The 22,155-nt window shown below is 44.0% G+C and overlaps 1 protein-coding gene across 2 annotated transcripts in view; it reads left to right on the top strand.

Moving 5' to 3' along the window:
* The window catches only part of palmdb (palmdelphin b), a 92,391-nt gene that overhangs the window by 41,657 nt on the left and 28,579 nt on the right, over window positions 1–22,155 (top strand). Inside the window, exon 1 of one of the 2 annotated variants that reach the window (XM_033638171.2) lies at window positions 19,011–19,216. The exons of the other annotated variant lie outside the window; for it this stretch is intronic. The gene's annotated coding sequence lies outside the window, so the exon portion shown is untranslated. Of the gene's footprint in view, window positions 1–19,010; window positions 19,217–22,155 lie in introns of those variants that run through there. 2 annotated transcript variants of the gene reach the window in all.

Genomic DNA, 22,155 nt, shown 5'->3' on the forward strand with positions numbered 1-22,155 from the left:
ACCATCCAAAAGGGGTGGGGCTCAGCAAAGGGTCAGTTATTCTGCAGATTAAAACAGATTGAAATACTGTTCAGCCTGCTGTCCAGTGACAAATCAGTCACTGTGCTCCAGTCTTTTTTTCCCCTCTGAAATTTGTTGTCATTATTCTAAGAAGCACTTGAGCTCCCTGATCCTGTTCTCTCAAAATCCAAACAGTCTGAAACCCCAAAATATTCGGCTCAGTGTAACATATGACAAAGAAAAACTAAACCCTTATAACTGAGAGGCTGGCACCAGTGGATGTTTGCCTTTTTGCTAGAATATAATATAATTTGATGCAGAATATCATGTAATGTATAAAGTCTGTGACAGGCTGCTGCATCACACTGATCAATATTAAAAGTATTTGAGTGAGACAGCATGATGGCATTTTCCAAGCGTGACCTTTTGTGGAATTACAATTTAATTAGAGGAAGTTTTCAGCGACATTAAACAATATTTGTTTCTAGTCTTTGACCAGAGACCTTCATTAAAGTCTTTTCTCCATTCCAGCTACATTTGCGATGGAGATCAGTGTGGAGCACGATAAAAGAACAGGCAAAAGTCAGGTGGTCTCTACAGCAACCGTCACCCCAGAAACCATCCAGGAGAGGGGGTTAAAGGTGTACGATGATGGGCACAAGTCTGTATATGCACTGCACCCAGAAGGGGGGAAAATGCCCAGTGGAGCAGTTGGAGAGATGACGCCCACGGAGGTAGAGGAGCTGTTGCATCAGGCCACAGATATGAACGTGCCCACTGAGGTGCAGTACCATCAGCCTGTCTACTCTGTACCATATACGGGGAGCAGCAGGCCTTCAACACCCAGGACACCAAATAAAACGCAGCGACAAACCCCCACACCCAGCTCCAGCCCCTTTCAGAGCTCAGTCCCATCGAGAAATGAAGCTCAGATCCTTGGGGAGGAAAACCAGCTCAGCCAAGACCTGGACGGGTGGAAAACCCCGAGCCAAACACCCAGCCCCAGCCTCATCCAACAAGAGTCCACATCAACGGTGCAGAGACTGCGAGAAGAAACCAAGATGCCCTACTTCCACATTCCAGGGCAGTCCAAAGCTGAGAGGCATTTCATTTCACAGCCTCACTTTGCTGTTAAAACTCCACTAAGACTCACCAACAGCGAGACTGATGTGAGCAGTCCAAGCTCAGCAGCTCTTGTCTCGGTGAAAGCCAGATCTGAAGGAATGCCAGAACCCATTCAGCCTGTCTACAGGGGTGCAGATAGTTGTAGTCCTTCGCTAGCCAGCCACAAGTCCGTAGTTGATCCCGATGCCTTGATAGAGAGCTTGGGTGATTTTAACAGACATTCACCCTTCAGTGCAGAGAGTGTCGCCACTCTGAACCTCGTCAACGCCCTGCCAGAGGAGCTAGAATCAGAAAGTGTCACCATGATCTTCATGGGCTACGAAAATGCCGAGGACGAGGACGAAGAAGACATCCAAGCTGAGCTAGTGATCGTAGGCTACAGCGATGATGATAATGATGATGATGATAATGATGACGAGGCCCAGCATGGTAGATATGAAAGAGAGCAACTGTCATACCATCCAGAGGGATACAAGAGCAAAGTCTTTCAACCCAAGATGGGTATAGCCAAGGTTACAGGCTGCAGAGACATTATCGAAGACACCTACACAAACCAGGACGACTTAGGGCTCCACAAGCCAACATTCATCCACAAGACTAGAAAGCACAGTCACTACCTGCAGGGACAGCGGGGGGATGAGTCTGCAAACACAGGCAGCATAAACATGGAGATGAAGCTCTGTGCAACAGGAAGATAAGATGGAACTTTACCACCTCCTGAGAAACTGGGTCTTGAAAAGGAAATGTAAGGATAGGTGCTTTATTAAGTGATTCTTTTCTTGTCCTGCCATGGCTCATGGGTTTGAACATACAATAGCTGTGTGTAGATGTGTAACATGCTGCCAGTCCAACATAACATGCTTCTCAGCTGTTCTCCAGATGTTTTTCTTATGCAACAGGAAGGTGACGACTGGTTCCTCTCGTTACATTTACTGCAGAGAGCCTCACCTTGCCACATCTGTGCTTTGTCCTGATTGAGAACTTGAATTTTCGCCTGTATCGCCTATTGCAGTTGTATGACTCCGCCCACCAGCCCACCCTGTGCTTGTTTGACTCCGCCCACCAGTCCAGTGTCTCTGACATTAAAACATGATGATGTCACAGTCAAGATGACCTTTGACCTTTTGACCTTCATTATTTTATCCTGTTAGACATTTGTGTCAAGTTTGGTCATGATTGGCTCATAAGGTCTTGAGTAATGTCCAAAAACACGTCTTGTGAGGTCAGGGTGACCTTTGACCTTTGACCACCAAATTCTAAACAGTTCATTCTTCAGTCCAAGTGGACGTCTGTTCGAATTTGAAGAGCCCTCTCACCAGACAGTCATGTCAACATCGGCACAGAGAAAGTCAAAGCCTGACCAGAGCAGTTTGAAATATTTGTTTCACTGTTTGAGATAATAAACTTTATCAGTGGTTTATCGGCTGTGCAGAGAAAATGTATAAATGATAAATAAGGACTTTATTTAACTTTGCAGTGTTGGTGCAAGCAATGGTGGTTTATGCAGTATGTGGCCCAGTGAATATGTGCAGTCATGTTTCTCCTGCTGGCCCCGCCCTCTAGTTCCTGTTGGCTGACAGACTATTTGAATCACTTTTCTCAGCTTGGGGAAAGTTTTACAAATATAAAATCACCATGGCTCAGAACTTCACACTACAAAGTTCCGTAGTTGACCTTGTTTGCAGTTCAAGGTGTCCTGTTAAGTTTCACAGACGTCTCTCCTGTGATGGTGCTCTGTGGGGGGATTTTTACGCTGCGACATCGCGAGTCACCACTAGGGGAAAAAATCCCTGAGGGCCTGAGCTTTGGCTTAATGATCTGTTGTGTTCTCAACCTGGTCGTTAACAAACTGCTTTATTGCTTTAACTTCTCTAACTCCGCCAGGACGGCAACGTCCTCGCCCCCCCCCCCCCTCCTCTGTTAAATGGTATCTCCCAGGCGCACTACGTCATCAAACCATATGATGTTTGGTATTGCCGGATTCAGGAAGCTCTCGACTTTTCAAACATAACATCATTTTTCTTTTATTTATTAATTATTTCGCACCAGAGCAGCCTAAACACACAAAGTCCAAAATCACGATGAGTGGTGTCAAGTCATGTCATGACATTTTTTGACGGGAAAAGTTAAAGGATTACTCGCGATCTTATGTGGAGCTGTTAGTGAGCACTTAGCTGTTTTATAAAAGGTAAGAGTCTCACTCCTACCACTATTTTTGGCTGAGATATACCGTCTAGAAAGTGGGATCATAACTTTCACGTTTCATATGGCTTTATTTGGTGATATTTTATGGTGTTTCTGTGTCATAAACAACATCAGCTATCATAATCACACCTGATTTCAATAAGGTACAATGTTTGAAGCTGGCTGAGTGTTGTTTGATCACTGATAGGACTGTTTTGAAGCAGAGTGACCCACTTGTCATTTGGAGCTCCGCCTGGATCTTTTCATGGTAAAAACACTGTAGAATGGTCATACTTTGAGCAGTCTTCTTCAAATTTGAAACAAGTGTTCATTGATAGTGTGCCTACAGCCCCACAGTGTCATTTACCTGCTCAGATGAAGCCACAGACAGTTATTCATCCTGAAACACATTTTTTATTTTATTTTAGGCAAAATCTTCAATTTTTTACTGACTTCAGAGGCCCATTACTCTGTCTCTGTATCACCTAGAGTGTTTCTGACACTTTCACAAGAAACTTCAGAGAGTTTTCTTTCTGGCAAGACCTCATGCATGCATGTAGTCAGAGCGGTTCAGAAGCTACAGTCATTTTAATTTGGGTATGTCATTTTAGGCATTTTTGCTACAAAGTGGGGGTGGAGTACATTAAAGGTGCAGTCAACAGTTTAATCCAAAACACGTTGTCAAAGCAAATACCTCCTCATGGCCCGCTAGCTGTCTGTTCTGTGTGCATGCTGAGAAAAAAAAAGCATCCAATGTATTACTCAGCTCTGGCTGTGTAAATGGGAAACAAACAACAACACTTTGCTGCCTTATCTCCCTCTTCCACGTTCTCGCCCAAGAGGATGGAGTCACACCACGATAAATAACACTGGAGCTTCTGAGGGAGCACACATGGGAACTTTGTTTGGTTGTTAACTCAGATATTATTAATATTTCTGCAGAATCGCTTTAGTTCATGAGAGAGACACCTGTTAGAGACACGTAGATCCTCCTAATGCTCACTTAATCAGACCTGATGGCTTATTACTGTGGTCAGAGAGTAACCCGTGGCCTCCTCACGGCAAACCTTGTAGTTAAATCTGTGATCATTAAGGCCCTGTGTCCACCTGAGTGTGTTTACCCAGCTACTAAAGGCCAGACGCTCCTCAGGAAACGCCCAGCTGGGAGCACTGCAGAGCGCTTTGGAGGTGCGGCGCTTTTTCAGCTGAGACGCGTTGGTTGCGTCTCGTTGCTATGATACGGAGCGTGTTGGCACAAGGCAGAGTACATGCTTTGGGTGAGGGGAGGGCTGAAGCATGCTGGGTGAGAGGACACACTCACCAGTCTGTGTGAATTCATGAGAGGAGACGCATACTAACAGACTTCTCCTCCGTTGTTGCTGTTCAGCATTCGTGTGATTGAGCAGCTGAAGTGGCAGTGACGAGCGCCGTGTTTTTTGCTCCAAGTTGAATATTTTTCAGCTCTCGGCACTCTAGAAAAAAAAAAAAAAAGCGCCCAGCAGGCAGCCGACTCATCAAGCCTGTAATTTTAAGTGTTAATAAAATGTTAAATTGATTTTGATGCGACTGCGGCACTTTACCAGAGAAAGTTAGGCTGCAGGAAGATATAAATCAGTGGAAGGCAAACCAAACATCATATTTATTGATGCCATGTTATTGAGTTACACAATGTGGCCAAAAGTATGTGGACATTAATTTTAGCACTTTATTTATAGAGATACTAGACATCATCACACGATGTCGTCACACGTTGCAGTTATGTCCAAAAAAATAAAGGATACTGGAGACTAACAACAAACACGCCGGCTCTGGACACACACTCAAATGGAGCGGAGTCTGTGTTGCCTTCAGGCGTTGTCACATAAATAACAAATTTCAGCACTTGAATAGGCCATAGCACAAACAGCAGCATGTCATATTGGCCGAACCTGAGCCAAATTTTTGATTTGTTATCCAAACCCGTCCCGACCCGTCCCACCAGCGGACAGAGCGGACAGAGAGCGTGCGTGGGAAAGTATGTCGCGTCAACCACCTGAAAAGCAGGAAAAAGTATCTGTGTTTTTTAAACGTTCCCAGGGTGGTGACGAAGAAATGAACATCATGATTCATTTCAGTGTTTGTGTCGTTTGTCATATTGACCCCCAACAGAGAATCCAGGCAGGACAATGGAGAGATAGTTGGAAAGTTAGCGAACCTTTTCTGCACATAGTCCCTGATTTATAAATACTGAGAAAAACAAACGCTGGTGAGTCCAAGCTGAACTTTTATGAGCATACAGAGTGAACAGAGAGGATCAGTTTGTGCTTCAGCGTGTCAGTGCCCCCGCCAGCTTCACAGAGGAAGTGTTTCCCAGTTTGGTGCAAAACAACGTGACTGTCCCGCGCAGAGCTCTGACCTCAATCCCAGCTGACACCTCTGGGATGAGCTGGAGCGCCAGCTGTGAGCCGGGCCTTATCACTCAGCAGCAGCAGTGGACCTCACTGTTGCTCTTGTTTATGAATGGGTGAACGTCCCTGAAGCCAGCTTCCAGAATGTGGTGGGAAGCCTGAAACCAGAAGAATGATTGAAGCACGTTAATGCCCACTGCGCCAGAATCACATGAGGGATGTTCAGGTGCTCTCACAGAACTTTGTTATTGAGTATAAAAAGTAAATCAGTCATTTAGCATCAATGAAGCCATGTGTATGGGGTCCTTTCATTCAAATCAAAGTGTGGATCATGCTGCAGTAAACAAGACCTGCTTTTGTCTGAATTTCTAATTTAACTTTGTCGACTAACGGGCCTGTGTGCTGTTATTTTCTCTACCATTAAAAATATTCCTCCATTAACTAACGGTGACGGTGTTGTTTTTGGCAGTGATCCCTGACTCTTAATTTGACCATCTTCCCTTCATGTTAATAAAACTAACTGCTGTTATTTAAAGTGAGGTCATCAGTGTCAATAAATAAATAATAAATACAAAATAAATTATAGTATATTCATGCAACATACGCCAAGAGTGATTAGTATCAGGATACAAAACACTAGTTCCCAGACTGGTTCCTTACTCTTAATTCTGTAACTTATTAAGCACAGGCTTGTCTGAGCCGTCTTTATCCTGGTGTTCGTCCATTCTTTAAATTCTGGACATGTGGGTGTTCTCCAGCAGCTAAGTTAATATACTTCCTACCGTGATCACAGGAACTTGTCATTTGATATGTCGTGTGTTTGGGTTCCGTCTAGAGATGCACGATAATATAAACGTGCTGATTTCTGCCAATAAGACAAACCATTTCGGTGCAGTCGGTGGAGAGCAACTGCAGCGCCTGGCTCTAAAAACTGCGGCCGTCTCGCTCTCGCGGCTTTATCGCCGTCCACTTTTGTAATACATCAGAGCAAGTCGGGATGAAGTCGGACACAAAACTAACCGGCATGCATTGTGCGCCGATCGCCGGTGATCGAATCTGCGCAGGCCTGGCTCATCTCGAACAAACCTGAAGTGTGTCTGTGTGTGTTATGTTCAGGTGTTGTCACGTAAATAACAGTGCCCAAGCAATAAACAGGACAGACAATAGGATTTTATTTATTTTTACACTACATTTTCACTGAAAGCTGACTGAATCCGACCCGAGCCCGAATACAATTTATAGCTACATTTCTGACCAAACCCGGCCCGACCCGTCAGGTACCGTCGGGCTCGGATCGCCACACTCTAGTGTGTGTATGTGTCCCCTATTGGGGCCTATCTGAATTTCTGTCTTTGAGAGAGATTATTTTGTAATATAACTGAATTTTCTATCCATACATATAAATTTTAAATATATTAAAGTTATAAGGCATCTTTGAGTAAACTGCGAGTATCATTTAAGTAGGCTATGTCGTGGCCAAGTGTCCTCTTTGTTGGAAATCAAAATATGGTCACCCTAGGGGGAAGTCTGAAAGTTGTGGCCTGTCCACCACCCCAACCTACCTCCTTACTATAGACTGTTGGGGACCACTGTTTGTTCCCGTCAGTGCACTGGTCATGTGATCACAGCTTTCCATTCAGGAATACTGGCCCATGATCATGTGGAATATGTACGAATTTGGGTGCATCGCTTTATGTGGGAAAACATACCAGCAGTTAACGAGCACAGCCTGCCTTCTCCCTTTTATACTGAGCCTCATTTCATGAACATAAACACGTGCCTGCGATCAAATCTGCAGCGTTCATGAATGCAGCGTAGGTTTTAGTACCCAGGTTCTTTAAGTCCAGATCTTCTCACAGATTTAGGAACATTTCATGAATGAGACCAGATGTCTGGACCTGATTGTCTTTCATCTGAGAAAATGGCTAAAGAAACTGAAAGCATCATCTTCATGTGGGTCCCTGTCACTGACATTATTTTACACCATTAAAAGCGAACCCTTCTGTGGTTGTGTTGTACGAGTAGTTATTCAGAATATCAGTCTCCGCCTACAGCTGTGATTCACAGAGGACAGTGCTTTGCTATGTTTTGTATGTCATGTTGACCTGCAGGCTATCTCACACACACACACACACACACACACATATATCATACTGAATAATACCTTAACTGTAAATATTTTCCACATGTTGGCCTTGTTATTCAGTATATAAAGGTCTGAGCTGTAAAGCTTGTCTGCAGCCGTCACATCACTGACCATCATGATCTTTTGCAGAGACCACTGCACCTCTCTCCCCCTGCCTCCACAGCGATCATACTGTCTTTATCTTCCAACCTAAGCACTCCCCAATGCCAACACATGAACTGATGTTTTGCATTTCTCTGGTGCCAGTTATCTTACAGGGAGCAGACATTAAATACAGACCTGCACACGTCAGGTCCACACACCACCAGATTAGACTCATCAGACCAGGCAACATTTTTCCAATCTTCTATTGTCCAGTTTTGGTGAATTGTAGCCTCAGTTTCCTGTTGTTAGCTGACAGGAGTGGCACCTGGTGTGGTCTTCTGCTGCTGTAGCCCATCTGCTTCAAGGTTGGACAAGGTGTTGTTGCTTCAGAGATGGTCTTTCCTTTCAATGAAATTAAAGCAATTGGAATATTTTAAGTGTTTCTGTTTTCATGATTAGCTCGCTGCTTCATGGTGTGCCTGCACAGCACGACAATTACACAAACGAGTCCTCTGATATGATGGTGCATTGCAGCTAGAGATGTAACGATACCACTTTTTCCTTCCCGATACCGAGTATCGATCTGATACCAGCGCGTAAAATAAAAATGGATGGGATATGAATTGTTGTATGTCTCAACTCCTAAAACTCTGTGTAAAATATTAAGAAATAAATACATAATAGTAGAATGAATGCCATAAAACTTTATTATTATTATTATTATTATCATCCAGTGTTGACACAGATCAAGACACAGATTAAAGTGCAGCCACACAATTTGGTAAAAAAGACATTTTAAAGGCTACAGTAGAATGTAGGGCTGCACGAAATAGGAAAAAACTGACATTGCTATATAACTATATATATATATATATATATATATATATATATATGTATATATATCTATATATATATATATATATATATATATATATATATATACAGTACAGGCCAAAAGTTTGGACACACCTTCTCATTCAATGCGTTTTCTTTATTTTCATGACTATTTACATTGTAGATTCTCACTGAAGGCATCAAAACTATGAATGAACACATGTGGAGTTATGTACTTAACAAAAAAAGGTGAAATAACTGAAAACATGTTTTATATTCTAGTTTCTTCAAAATAGCCACCCTTTGCTCTGATTACTGCTTTGCACACTCTTGGCATTCTCTCCATGAGCTTCAAGAGGTAGTCACCTGAAATGGTTTTCCAACAGTCTTGAAGGAGTTCCCAGAGGTGTTTAGCACTTGTTGGCCCCTTTGCCTTCACTCTGCGGTCCAGCTCACCCCAAACCATCTGGATTGGGTTCAGGTCCGGTGACTGTGGAGGCCAGGTCATCTGCCGCAGCACTCCATCACTCTCCTTCTTGGTCAAATAGCCCTTACACAGCCTGGAGGTGTGTTTGGGGTCATTGTCCTGTTGAAAAATAAATGATCGTCCAACTAAACGCAAACCGGATGGGATGGCATGTCGCTGCAGGATGCTGTGGTAGCCATGCTGGTTCAGTGTGCCTTCAATTTTGAATAAATCCCCAACAGTGTCACCAGCAAAACACCCCCACACCATCACACCTCCTCCTCCATGCTTCACAGTGGGAACCAGGCATGTGGAATCCATCCGTTCACCTTTTCTGCGTCTCACAAAGACACGGCGGTTGGAACCAAAGATCTCAAATTTGGACTCATCAGACCAAAGCACAGATTTCCACTGGTCTAATGTCCATTCCTTGTGTTTCTTGGCCCAAACAAATCTCTTCTGCTTGTTGCCTCTCCTTAGCAGTGGTTTCCTAGCAGCTATTTGACCATGAAGGCCTGATTGGCGCAGTCTCCTCTTAACAGTTGTTCTAGAGATGGGTCTGCTGCTAGAACTCTGTGTGGCATTCATCTGGTCTCTGATCTGAGCTGCTGTTAACTTGCCATTTCTGAGGCTGGTGACTCGGATGAACTTATTCTCAGAAGCAGAGGTGACTCTTGGTCTTCCTTTCCTGGGTCGGTCCTCATGTGTGCCAGTTTCGTTGTAGCGCTTGATGGTTTTTGCGACTCCACTTGGGGACACATTTAAAGTTTTTGCAATTTTCCGGACTGACTGACCTTCATTTCTTAAAGTAATGATGGCCACTGGTTTTTCTTTAGTTAGCTGATTGGTTCTTGCCATAATATGAATTTTAACAGTTGTCCAATAGGGCTGTCGGCTGTGTATTAACCTGACTTCTGCACAACACAACTGATGGTCCCAACCCCATTGATAAAGCAAGAAATTCCACTAATTAACCCTGATAAGGCACACCTGTGAAGTGGAAACCATTTCAGGTGACTACCTCTTGAAGCTCATGGAGAGAATGCCAAGAGTGTGCAAAGCAGTAATCACAGCAAAGGGTGGCTATTTTGAAGAAACTAGAATATAAAACATGTTTTCAGTTATTTCACCTTTTTTTGTTAAGTACATAACTCCACATGTGTTCATTCATAGTTTTGATGCCTTCAGTGAGAATCTACAATGTAAATAGTCATGAAAATAAAGAAAATGCATTGAATGAGAAGGTGTGTCCAAACTTTTGGCCTGTACTGTGTATATATATATATATATATATATATATATATATATATATATTTTGCAGTATATTGCGATATTAATAAATACAAGAATTTTCACCAGATGACATGAAGTAATAACATTAAAGGGAAATTTCAGTTTATTTCAACCTGTCTCCTATCGTCCTAAATTTGTTTCAAGTGACTAGTGACATAAAAATAATAGTTAGCATGTTAGCCGTTAGCCTAGATACAGCCGGGGCGCATAGTAGCGTCAGACCTGTTAAAACGTAAGTGAACGGGCAACCTTCAAGTGCAAAGTTAGTCCACTAAACAAGCTTTTTTTCCACAAAGACCGCCTCATATCGTTAGGATAAATGTCAGAGAACATATAGAAAACGACATGTAAACGTGTTGTCTTACCTTACCGGTGTGCTGCCATGTTTGTTTACCATCTAGCTCTGCTTTCCAAAGCAAAATATACTGTGATATTATTACTGACATTGTATCAGTAATCGATTACACTACAGGGAAAAGTCAGATTATTACTGTAGCGCATTGCTGCCCAACACTGGTGAGCAGAGCTCGTCCTCTGTGCTGCCATCTTGCTTGGCGTACCCACCAGATTCCCATTTCAATCACTGCAGCGCAGCGCAGTGTGTAGCAGATACGCTACACGCTCCCAGTCTAGTGAACAGCTTCATTTCCACAGTGAGCTACAAGATCTCCTGTAATAAGCCAGCGGAGCAGGTTTGCTCTGAATCTCCTGCACGGAGACAAAGACTGACAGCTGAGTGAAGTTAATTACACATAAAAGCATTCAGTTACATAACAGCAGTTTCGTGTAAGACAAAAACCTGGAAAGTGAGAAACTCGGGGCCAGCCATCGTTATCACTACCACCAGTATTCAGTATTCACAGTGTATCTGCCTCTCTGTTTGTTGGAAGAGGACTTCGCCACTGTGTGAATATTTTCTGCTGTCCTCCTCTAACAGGAACGGTGTGCCTTGTTAACTGAGAGATCTGTTTTTTGCTTGATAAGCTGACTCATGATTTACTCATCCTGGACTAGAGTCAGTGACACGTTGTGGATCAGCACCACTGACACAAACAAATGCAGCAGACAGAGAAAGGGACAAACATAGGACCACTGAGAAGCCGAAGCCAGCTGCTGATCTGGCCAATGGCAAGCCGGCACTGGTGACCTGAGAGGCCGGCTGAGGCGGCCTTACCTATGTTTCAACCGTTTCAGTTGAAACGGGCCCCGGCCACCAGGGGGCCCCCAACTGACTGACAAAAAAATAAATGCCGCAAGGAAGACACAATAATAAATCACTGCCCGCCATCACCTAACTAGCTAGCTAACATCCCTAACGTTACAAAATGAAACGCACATACCAGAGTGGTGCTGAAAAGCGAAAACTAGCAGACATCAACAGGAAAGCTGTGAGTAGTCTTCCAAAAGTGACCTCTTTCTTTGGTCCTGCATCTATAACAGCTGCACCGACTACAGCAGCGGCTGCCGCCCACTCACATAACGCCAGCCAAACACCAAATACGGGAGAAGGTGAAAATAAAGACCTTTCTACTGAAACAGCTGGTGATAATGATGACCAAACATTATCGTTTGAAGCACCACATGATGATAGTCCCACAACTGAGACAGGTGAGGGAGATGCCACCACCAGCACTGCAGCCAGGGAGAAAGTCCCACTGCCGTTCACAGAGACAGACCCGGCATGTTGGCCAGAGCATATTACCAGTGACCAACGGATGGATATTGTTCGGAGAGGTCCTGTTCAGATAGAGGACTTTAACTTCCCACAGAGCCAAACATGCCGCCGTTTTACTAATGACAGATATTTCATAAGGATGAAAAATGGAGAAAAAATACGCAGGTCATGGTTAGTGTATTCAAAATCATCAGATTCAGTTTTCTGTTTCTGCTGTACCCTATGTGGCAAGCGAAATCACAGTCTCACTGACGGGGGTTTCAGAATGTGGGAACAATTCACTCTCACACTCCAGGATCATGAGAAATCAAATGCACACCGTTCCAACATGGACAGCTGGCGCAAGCTGGAGACGCGTGTAAGAACGCACAGTGCCATTGACAAAACATACCAAGAAATACAAATGCTGGAGAAAAAACACTGGAACGACGTCATGAAAAGGATAATTGCAATAGTCTGTCACCTTGCAGAACGAAACCTTTCTTTTTTTCCTCCGTCTGTCTCTGTCTTTTCATGCAGGTGGTGAGCTGTCCACGGTGCTGAAATGACGCGGAGCACTCATTATTTTTGTTGTTAATTTAAGTTGAGAATTTTGAATTTTTGATTTTTTGGCTGAATTTTGAAAACAAATCTGTAGAAAGTTGTTTCTCTTTTATTTCCGTTTCTCTGACTGAGAGAGTGCTCTGACCACAACTGGACAAAAATAACGCGGAGCACTCATTATTTTTGTTGTTAATTTAATTTGAGGGGATTGTAAGGGACAATAAAGTATCCATATCCTTATTTGTTGCAAACCAACCTGAATCCTCGCCTTTTCTGCTGAGTCCCGGTTTCTTGTCCTGGTTATGATTTTAACACTTGGTCACAATGTATCGTTTTACATGGCAAAATATGTGCGTCCTTGGGACGCATGGATGACTTTACTGCGTTCTTTCAGCTTATAATACGTCACGGACGCAGGACGCGTAGCTGGCAAACATAATTATGTTTATGTTTTAAGTGGTAGGGCCCCATATTAAGTATTGAAACGGGCCCCCTGATGCCAAAGGCCGCCTCTGCTTTCAGCCATGGTGGTAACTCACAAGTGCAACGGAGCGACCCACTGGATCGGCTGGCCATTAGCTCACGAGGCTGCCACCCAGCATGTCAAGGCTAGTGACCCACTGAAGTGGCTGATCATGATGCATTCAGGTGTACCTTGTAAATTGTGAAATCTAAACTGAAAGATGGCACGTTGACGTGTTTTAATGATCAAGATGCATTTATTTATCATGTAAATACGTAGAACTTGTCTTGTCAGTGATTTAAGTCAGTAAGTAAACTGATCCAGTTTGAGGGTCAACTACAGATCAGATCATTGGCCCCCTCTTGACCTTGGACCAGGGTCATCTGTACCCTCTGGTAAATGTAGCAGAAGCAGACACAGCAGGCTTTAAGCAGGAACCCTGAAGTCAAACCTTTTAAGAACTTTTTAAAGAAACTTTTCACAGCCTACATTTTAAGACCTTGTCACCACTTCTAGTTCTGATTGGTTACAGCAGCCACACGATTAGTACTGCCATCAAACCGCTGTGTCCATGCAACGTGATTCAGATAGACAGGGTGGGATAAGGTGGACATGAACTACACAGAGAGAGACTTTGAGTCAGGCCTGTTTGTAGCTGTGCTGATATTAATGATGGTGTTATTATTTTGCAGTCTACACAGTGTTGTGTAAAATATTGCTCGTAGGCACATTCATAAACTTCATTAGGCTGAAGCTAATTAATTAGTTTGCCCATGTGTAAATTAGCTTTCATTCAAACCGTTATTTGCATGTTCTTAATCTTTTGATTTTATCCTTAATCGTGCAGCAGTTTGTTTCAACATGAGAGCTGTAAATGAATCGTCAGTAACCTGTGTGATGTTTCATAACAATGACTGAAATGTGATGGTCTGCAGGTGGGCCTGCATGTGATGAATTAGTGGTGTGGGCGCTATTAATAGCCAAAGCTGTGTGTAATGGTCGCGCGTAATGACAGCTGCTCTGTCGGAGTGAGACAGTCTGTAAAACTGCACTTCTTCTCCTTCTCTGCCGTATTTATAAGTGACAGGTGTGATGAGCGGTGGAGCGGGCACAGATATCACTAAGCAAACTGACTGATGGGTGTTTCTGCATCAGTTTATGTCTCACTGTGGGAGAGTAGACAAAGCTCGTGCACGTGCGCCCAGCTCCACAGTGACAGAGGTATGTCAAACAGGATCCAGCGCACTGTAGAACTTTATGAATCCATAAACTCAGACGTAATGGGACCTTCAGATAACTTTAACAAGCAGCCAGTCAGCGGGTCAGAGTGTCAGAGTCCCTGTAACCATGGCAACGATGAAGCTGAGTGACAGACCTGTCTTTCTGTGACATTCTCCATCACAAGCTCTGATTCAGTATTTCTCCACTTTGTCTTGTGAAGCTCCTCTGCTTTAATGTTTCTCATGTCATTCTGAGCTCATGATAAAAATAATAATACATTGTATTTATAGGCGCCTTTCAGGACACTCAAGGCCACCGTACAAAAGACAATAATAATAAAACAATCAGTAAAACATGACAGTCAAGAAACTGCAGTAACGTGCAGCAGTGAGGTCATTCCAGTCCAGATTAAAGGGAGTGTGCCTGTCTGAAAAGGTGAGTTTTGAGGCGGGACTTGAAGAAGGTGACAGAGTTCCAGAGGCGTGGGGCCGAGCGGCTGAAGGCTCTCGACCTCATGGTGGATGAGCGAGCAGGTGGGAGGGTGAGTTGAATGGAGGAGGAGGACCTGAGAGCACGGCTGGGTATGTTAATGTGAAGGAGCTCAGCAAGATACTGAGGGGCAGGCTGTTGATGGCCGTGAAGGTGAGAAGGAGGATTTTATAAGTGATGCGGTATTTGACTGGAAGCCAATGGAGATAACATAGTTTATGCAGTAGAGCAAAGTGTGCACAGAAACACGGGACAAAGTGCGTCCCGTGTTGAATCAGTAAAGGACGGGACATTTTATCTTTTGATATGAGACGATCCCGTATTACATGGGACAGGTGGCAGCTCCATGTGCCTCATCTGATCGGTCTTCAGAGAGTTTATAACAAATACCTGCTGGTAACGATCATTTTTCAGTCCTTGCTCGTCACCTCGTCTGGCAGCCTGAGATAGTGAGTGAATTGTGCACGGGGAGATGTTTTCACATCCTGTCGCTGCACTGCTAATGTATGTCACGTAGCAGCTGTAGTTACATATACAGGAAACACTGCAGGAAATACTTTGATTGGTGTCACACTTTTTAAATAACTTGACGTGACGTTTTGATCTGTTGGGAAGGTATCAAGTATTTTCAAGTCAAAAGGTTCAAGTCCAAGTGAAGTCACACGTCACTGGTGTTAAAGTCGAGGCTAAAGTCATCAAATTTGTGACTTCAAATCCAAGTCATGTGCCTCACGTCCACACTTCTGAGTAACATCACACTCATTAAACATCATGTCCTCACACGCGGGCCGCACTGCCTGTATGTGCAGCACACGTGTACCGCAGAACCTCTTCACAACAGGTTAGAGCCACCCAGCTGTGTGTGAGCAGCTCTGCTCAGCTGCACAACATCTAGCGAATGGGAGCCTTGTGTTTTTTGCCGCTCGGTGCACACGGTTTAGCGGAAACACACAGTGACAATGGTCTTTTGATGATTATATTGACATCATGTCACCTTTTCAATCTCTGTATCTGTCACAGACCAGTTTCCCTTTCAAAATAAAAGCCCACTGACAACATTTCTGTGGACGCAATTCCTTCATTTGTTCACACAGGGCATTTTATTGTGAAATATTTGCATGTCCGTGTTGATGGCGATGCAGTGGCAGCACGGCTCCACAAATGAGTGGAGCTTTTAATCCTGGAGGCGCAGTAGTTACAGGCAGCTCTGCAGCAGCAACACTGTGTGCACACCGCACGCAGGCGAGCCACAGCAGCTCAGCAAGATAGCTGACACACACTGCTTACACAGGGAGTGTAACCCGCGCGTTTGACTCAAAAATAAGCAGTGAAGTTGACAGTGTGAAGATGTAGCCAACATGTGTTTACTTGTGCTGTGAGAGAGCCAACTGTACGACAGCAGACGGGCGATGGGAAGATACTGAAAAGAGAATGACGACTCACGTGTGTCTCTCAGCAGATGGAGAAGTGTCAGCGTGTTATTTCCAGGAGCGACATTAAAACCAGATCCTCACACTCGTCAGCTGCAGACGTGTCCTCTCTCTCAGCTTATGCTCATGATTCAGTCATTTACTGGAGACAGTTCCTTCTCATTGATTTGATACAGATGTTCCAAATATGAGTCGAACACAGTCAGCTGGACAAAAGATCGATGACTTATATTAAACTACAGCAATATTTGATCGTCTCTTCTCTTGTCCTTTTTAATTTTCACTGTGATCCAATATACTGTGAATACTGTTAAAATAAACCACAGTACATGCACTGTAAAATACCAGGGACATGTCTTGCTGACAGCATGTCACTGGTATTTTACAGTCAAAATCTCAAACGCAACAGAGACGGGACAGTAAGGGTCAGAGCCAGCAGAGCCGTTGTGGCCACGGTCACCAGAAAGACCATCAATGACCACTTCCTCTGCAGGACGAGTCGGAAGATCGACAGTTCAATCCGCTGCTCCTCAAGTCAGCATGTAGACAGATCCTTCAGCAAGATACTGAAACCCAGATTGCTCCTGATGGCTGTTCCACTGGTGTGTGAGTGTGTTAAAAACTGAGGAGCAGGTGGCACCTTGTGTGGTAGCCTCGGCCTCTAGTGTGTGAATGTAACTGGTAGTGTAAGAATAGCTTTGAGTAGTCAGAAGACCAGAAAGGTGCTATACAGGTGCAGGCCTATTCACCATTTACCATGCAACCATACTTTATTTATCATCCAAACTGGCAACATGTTTTTTGAAGGCACTTGCAGTGAGCTGTACTGTTGCCTCACAGCAAGAGGGTTCCAGGTTCAAACCTGCCGGCCGCCTGGAGCCCTTCTGTGTTGAGTTTGGATGTTTTGCACGTGTGGGTTTCCTCCACGTTCTCCCCGTGTCGGTGTGGGTTTCCCTCTGTGGTTCCAGTAAAAAGAGGAGCAGCTTCAGTAGTGTGGAATAAAGTGTGACGTCCTGAATGTTTTCCTTCTCTTAGCGCTCAGAGGGAACTCATTCAGCGGCTCCTCTGGCAGCAGCACAGCGTCTCTCCCTCTCCTCTCTGATTCTGTCACAAACCTTTGCTGATGGAAACCTACGTGAATAAACTCCATATATGTGACTGTGTCATAACAGCCTGTCACAGGTTACAGCCTGATGGTTAGAGGAGAAATGGCAGAGCATAAATAAAGAGAAGGAAATCAGCTGTTGATTTATATATATATAGATCCCAGGGGACATTTGTTTAAATGTGTAATTAGTGGTAGATTTGATTTAGTTGAACTCTTAATATTGTGACAGGATCTGAATCTGACTCTGAGTTACTGTTGTTGTTCACAAACTGAAGACATGAAACATCATTTTAGTTTTTACTGAAGATTTGAAGCAAACTGTGAAACTATCACTGATTTTGTTGCAACTCTACGTTCTTAAATTAAAAATGATGTTTTTTTACTAATTTCTCATACTGTCAAAAAAATATCGTTATCACAGAAATACCCTGAAATATTGTGATATTATTTTAGGGCCATATATGATACATTAGTCTGTCATGTGTTCACATTAAAAATGGATTGAAGTTGATATTTTCTAAAGAGAGAAGCCAATAATTCAGATTTTATTGTACTTTATTTTATATTATTCATTTTTAAACTGTATGTTTTAGGTCTACATGTAAAAAGCCCAACTAGGGACAAGAGCTGCGATAAACTCTCTGTGCAACACATCAGTCCCAAACTCTGTATTAGAAATATGTTGATTTGCATCCTCCCTATTATATGGGGCCAAAAATGTATTTTGAATCAGAAACATCTTACTGAGGTAAGTGGGACATGGTGGCAGCCCAAGCAGTATTTACACTCCTCTAACTTCCTGTTGCAGCAGCTGCACGACGGTTCCTCTGGGATAAACAAAGTCCTGTCTTATTTGACCTTATCTTAAGTTCAGGCCTTCACCAGCAGAGTGGACGTAGAGTGATGGTTAGCAGCATGATGGACCCACTGGGACTATCATTGCTTGGTGTGGGCATGTAAATGTCCGTCCACGGTAATTCCAACAATAATAATAAAAATGTTTTTGTGTATAAGCACCTCTCGCGTCACACAAGGACACTTTACAAAACCAGATAAGACAGTCAGTCAAACACAAACTAACAAAGAGCAACAACAGTAATGCACTGTGACAGTCTGGTGACCTGACCAGGGTGAAGCCCGCCTCTCACCTGGTGTCAGCTGGGACAGGCTCCACCCCCCCATCACCCTGTGCTGTTACAGAAAATGAATGAATGAATGAATAAAGCATGTAAACATGTAAAGCAACATTTTGTGATCCCAACTGAAGCACAGCTTTTAAACACATGGCGGGTACACAACGTCCTTGCCAAATGCATTAACAAGTGCTGCCAAACAGGTTGCTGATGAGGCAGAAGCTACATATCTGTGTGTGTGTGTGTGTGTGTGTGTGTGTGTGTGTGTGTGTGTGTGTGTGTTGTAGGCAGCAGTGAAACTGGAGACAAAGAACAGATTTCACAGCAGTAACCCAGTGTCTTCAGTTAAATATGTAAATGTGTAGTTTGAGCATTTTCTTCCATCCAGAGAGAAATAAGCTGTGGTTCAAATCAATCCCGCTACGGGATAGAGAGTGTGTTTGAGCACAAGATGAGCTCCTCTCCGCCTGAGTGTGGGTTCATGAGAGGAAGCTCAAGCATTGGCTCGTTCCTGTACACCCCCCTGCCACTGACTGTCCAATCAGAGGCAGCATCAGCCAGGCAGAGCTGCCAGTGTGAGGCTGCACTCAGAAACAGAGCAGAGCCCTCTGCGTTAGCACGCTACACTGTCTCAGGTAGGTCCATTAACACACACACACACACATCCAAAAGTTTGCAAAGATTTTCCTTTGTGTCAGAGTATAGATCCATACTGCATTATCTGCTGCAGCTGCTAAAATGGAAATAAGCTCATGTGTTTGGTATTGACGCGGACGGAGGGATGCTGCATGCCTCCCAGCAGAGCAGAGTTATTGGGTTGACAATATGCTGTGTATCGACTAGCTGCAGTCGTCTGTGTGTGTGTGTGTGTGTGTTCGAGGCTTGGATGGTGTGAATAAGCTGAGAGGTTGGACTGTCCTTGCATGGAGTGGATAGATGCTTACATTTGTGGTTAGATAACATTTTCAGTTTTGACCCAAGATGCTGATATTAGCTGATTAGAAAATACTTTGAGAGCGTTTGTTGAGCCAAATGAAAATGTTTTATCTCACTAGTGGCACCTGGCCGTGCAGATAGCTTTGGTTGGATGTGTCCAGGTTTGGAGACATCTGTCGGTGAGAAGCGTGTAGACATTATTATCCACCAAACAAACTCCAGCAGGTATTGTCCAGCCCTTCAGTGATCAGATGAGCAACTGAGGTTGCCAGATACAAAGTCCAATCACGTGTCAATCAATGAGGCATCGTTGTTCTGTACTGCTGGTGAAACTAGATGCCATCATCATCATCATCATCATCATCATGTGTTACGTGATCATCTCAGTTGTCTCAATGTCTCATAAGCTCATCTAGGCTGGGCACCATGGCAACACATCCTCACTGTGACCTCGTCACATGTCCACGTTTGGTCATGGACTTTCCACGTCCACATATGACGTCCAAGGTACCCTGGGTGTGTTGGTTGTTGACGTTCTGGGACGCCGTGTCAACTTCAGCCTGTTACATGCATTGTCTGTTTTCAAAATACACTTCTGTTTTCACAGGAAATGTACAGTTTGCATACAGTCTCTTTCAAAATAAAAGCACTGCGTTGGTACAACACCACGTATTCACGTTATTTTTCCTTCAACAACACACACACATGGTTGTGTTGTACAGGAAGCGAACATCAGCCTCCCGGATGAAAGTCGGTGGTTGTTGGACCCATCCACGACCCCTCCCACCTGCCCTACTTGGACTTCCGCTGCCTTTACTTTTGTTGTTGTCATGCCGCATTTCCCCCTGATGCTACTGGGCACCGTTAAAATATTATGCCAATGTGAAAGGATGGCTTCTTTTATCGGTGTCTGTCGCCGGCAGTCTTCAACAACTTTGGTGTGAGACCGTGTTTACCATGGAGTGCAGTCAGTCAGTCATTTGTATGTTGTGAAGTGCATAAAGGGTACGACTAATGTTATTCCATATTTTGTACTGTCTGTGATTATCATGAAGAGCCTCAAACCACCAATGTGTTTGTCTGTCTCTTAGTGCTTCATGCCTTCCTACTGTCTCTGTGGCTCTCCAGTTTCAACTCAACTCAAACACAAAGAAATAGTGCATTTGTTGGGAACTATTTTCATCGGCGGATTGATCTACATGATGGTGCTGTTGTGAGTATTTGGGCAGCTAGATGATGTATGTGTGACTGACACAGTGTGGCTCACTGATGGGTTTTCCATAGTTTGGGAAATACAAATTATTGACACCCTCGCTCCATAAATACTTAATAAGTGCCCAATATGTTTTTCAGTGATGACTGTTTCTTAATAGACATTATAAATTATGGCACTATATTTTCAGTTTAACCTGCAGCTGTCTTACACAGTCCACTGCAATGATTGCATGTGTGGAGTGTGTGGAGTGTGTGGAGTGTGTGGAGGGGGATGGAGCCAGAGTATTCAAGGCTTTCACAAACAGAAATGTGTCAGTGTCTGTGTGTAGCTGCGACAAAGACTTACCCATGCGCTGCCACACACACACACACACACACACACACACACACACACACACACACACAGAGCCTCTGTATCTTTTTAGAGAAATTTGTATCACTCTAAGTAAACCACCAACACCTCTGTCATTTTGTCTCATCTTTTCAGCCCAGTTCAGACCAAAGATTTGAAACAACTACTCGCAACGTGCTGTTCTGCAATGTTGCTAAACCTGTCGGCGTATCATCTCTAGTCAACGACTCTCTGTGCTTCTGATCTGTAACGTCGACAGGAAGTGACCGCCGTGAGACGGCGTATCATCTCTAGTCAACGACTCTCTGTGCTTCTGATCTGTAACGTCGACAGGAAGTGACCGCCGTGAGACGGCGTATCATCTCTAGTCAACGACTCTCTGTGCTTCTGATCTGTAACGTCGACAGGAAGTGACCGCCGTGAGACGGCGTATCATCTCTAGTCAACAACTCTCTGTGCTTCTGATCTGTAACGTCGACAGGAAGTGACCGCCGTGAGACGGCGTATCATCTCTAGTCAACGACTCTCTGTGCTTCTGATCTGTAACGTCGACAGGAAGTGACCACCATGAGACGGCGTATCATCTGACCAGCTGAGTGTCAGGTGACACCATCAGCTTGAGTCGAGCTCAGACCGGCCAGTTCACACCGCCGACACTTTTCTGTGCAACGTTGTAAAACGGTTTCGTCTCGTCATGAATCTTTGGTCTGAACTGGACTTCAGACTGAAGAATAGAATAGTGTGAGTGTCTGTTGTTTTAAAGACAAAGAAAGCCTCAACAGCGCTCATCTTTTTCTTTAGTGTTATAGATTCAGAATAAAGCAGGCGGTGTAACCATGGAGGGTAAACACACACTTAATTCATTAGTTTTAATCTTGAAATATCTAAATCTAGATGGAATGAACTCGGAGCAGACGTAAGTGCCTTTCCCTTTAACGATCACAGACTGGACTGTCTTTTGTTTTCCTTAGTGAAAAGACTTTCACATCCAGTTGAGATAAAAACGTTGAAAGAGGTATGTGTGTAATGCAACATGCTGCACACACACTCCATACCACTGACACAAGACAC

This window comes from Epinephelus lanceolatus, chromosome 20, assembly GCF_041903045.1.
Source record: "Epinephelus lanceolatus isolate andai-2023 chromosome 20, ASM4190304v1, whole genome shotgun sequence".
NCBI classification, from domain to species: Eukaryota; Metazoa; Chordata; class Actinopteri; order Perciformes; family Serranidae; genus Epinephelus; species Epinephelus lanceolatus.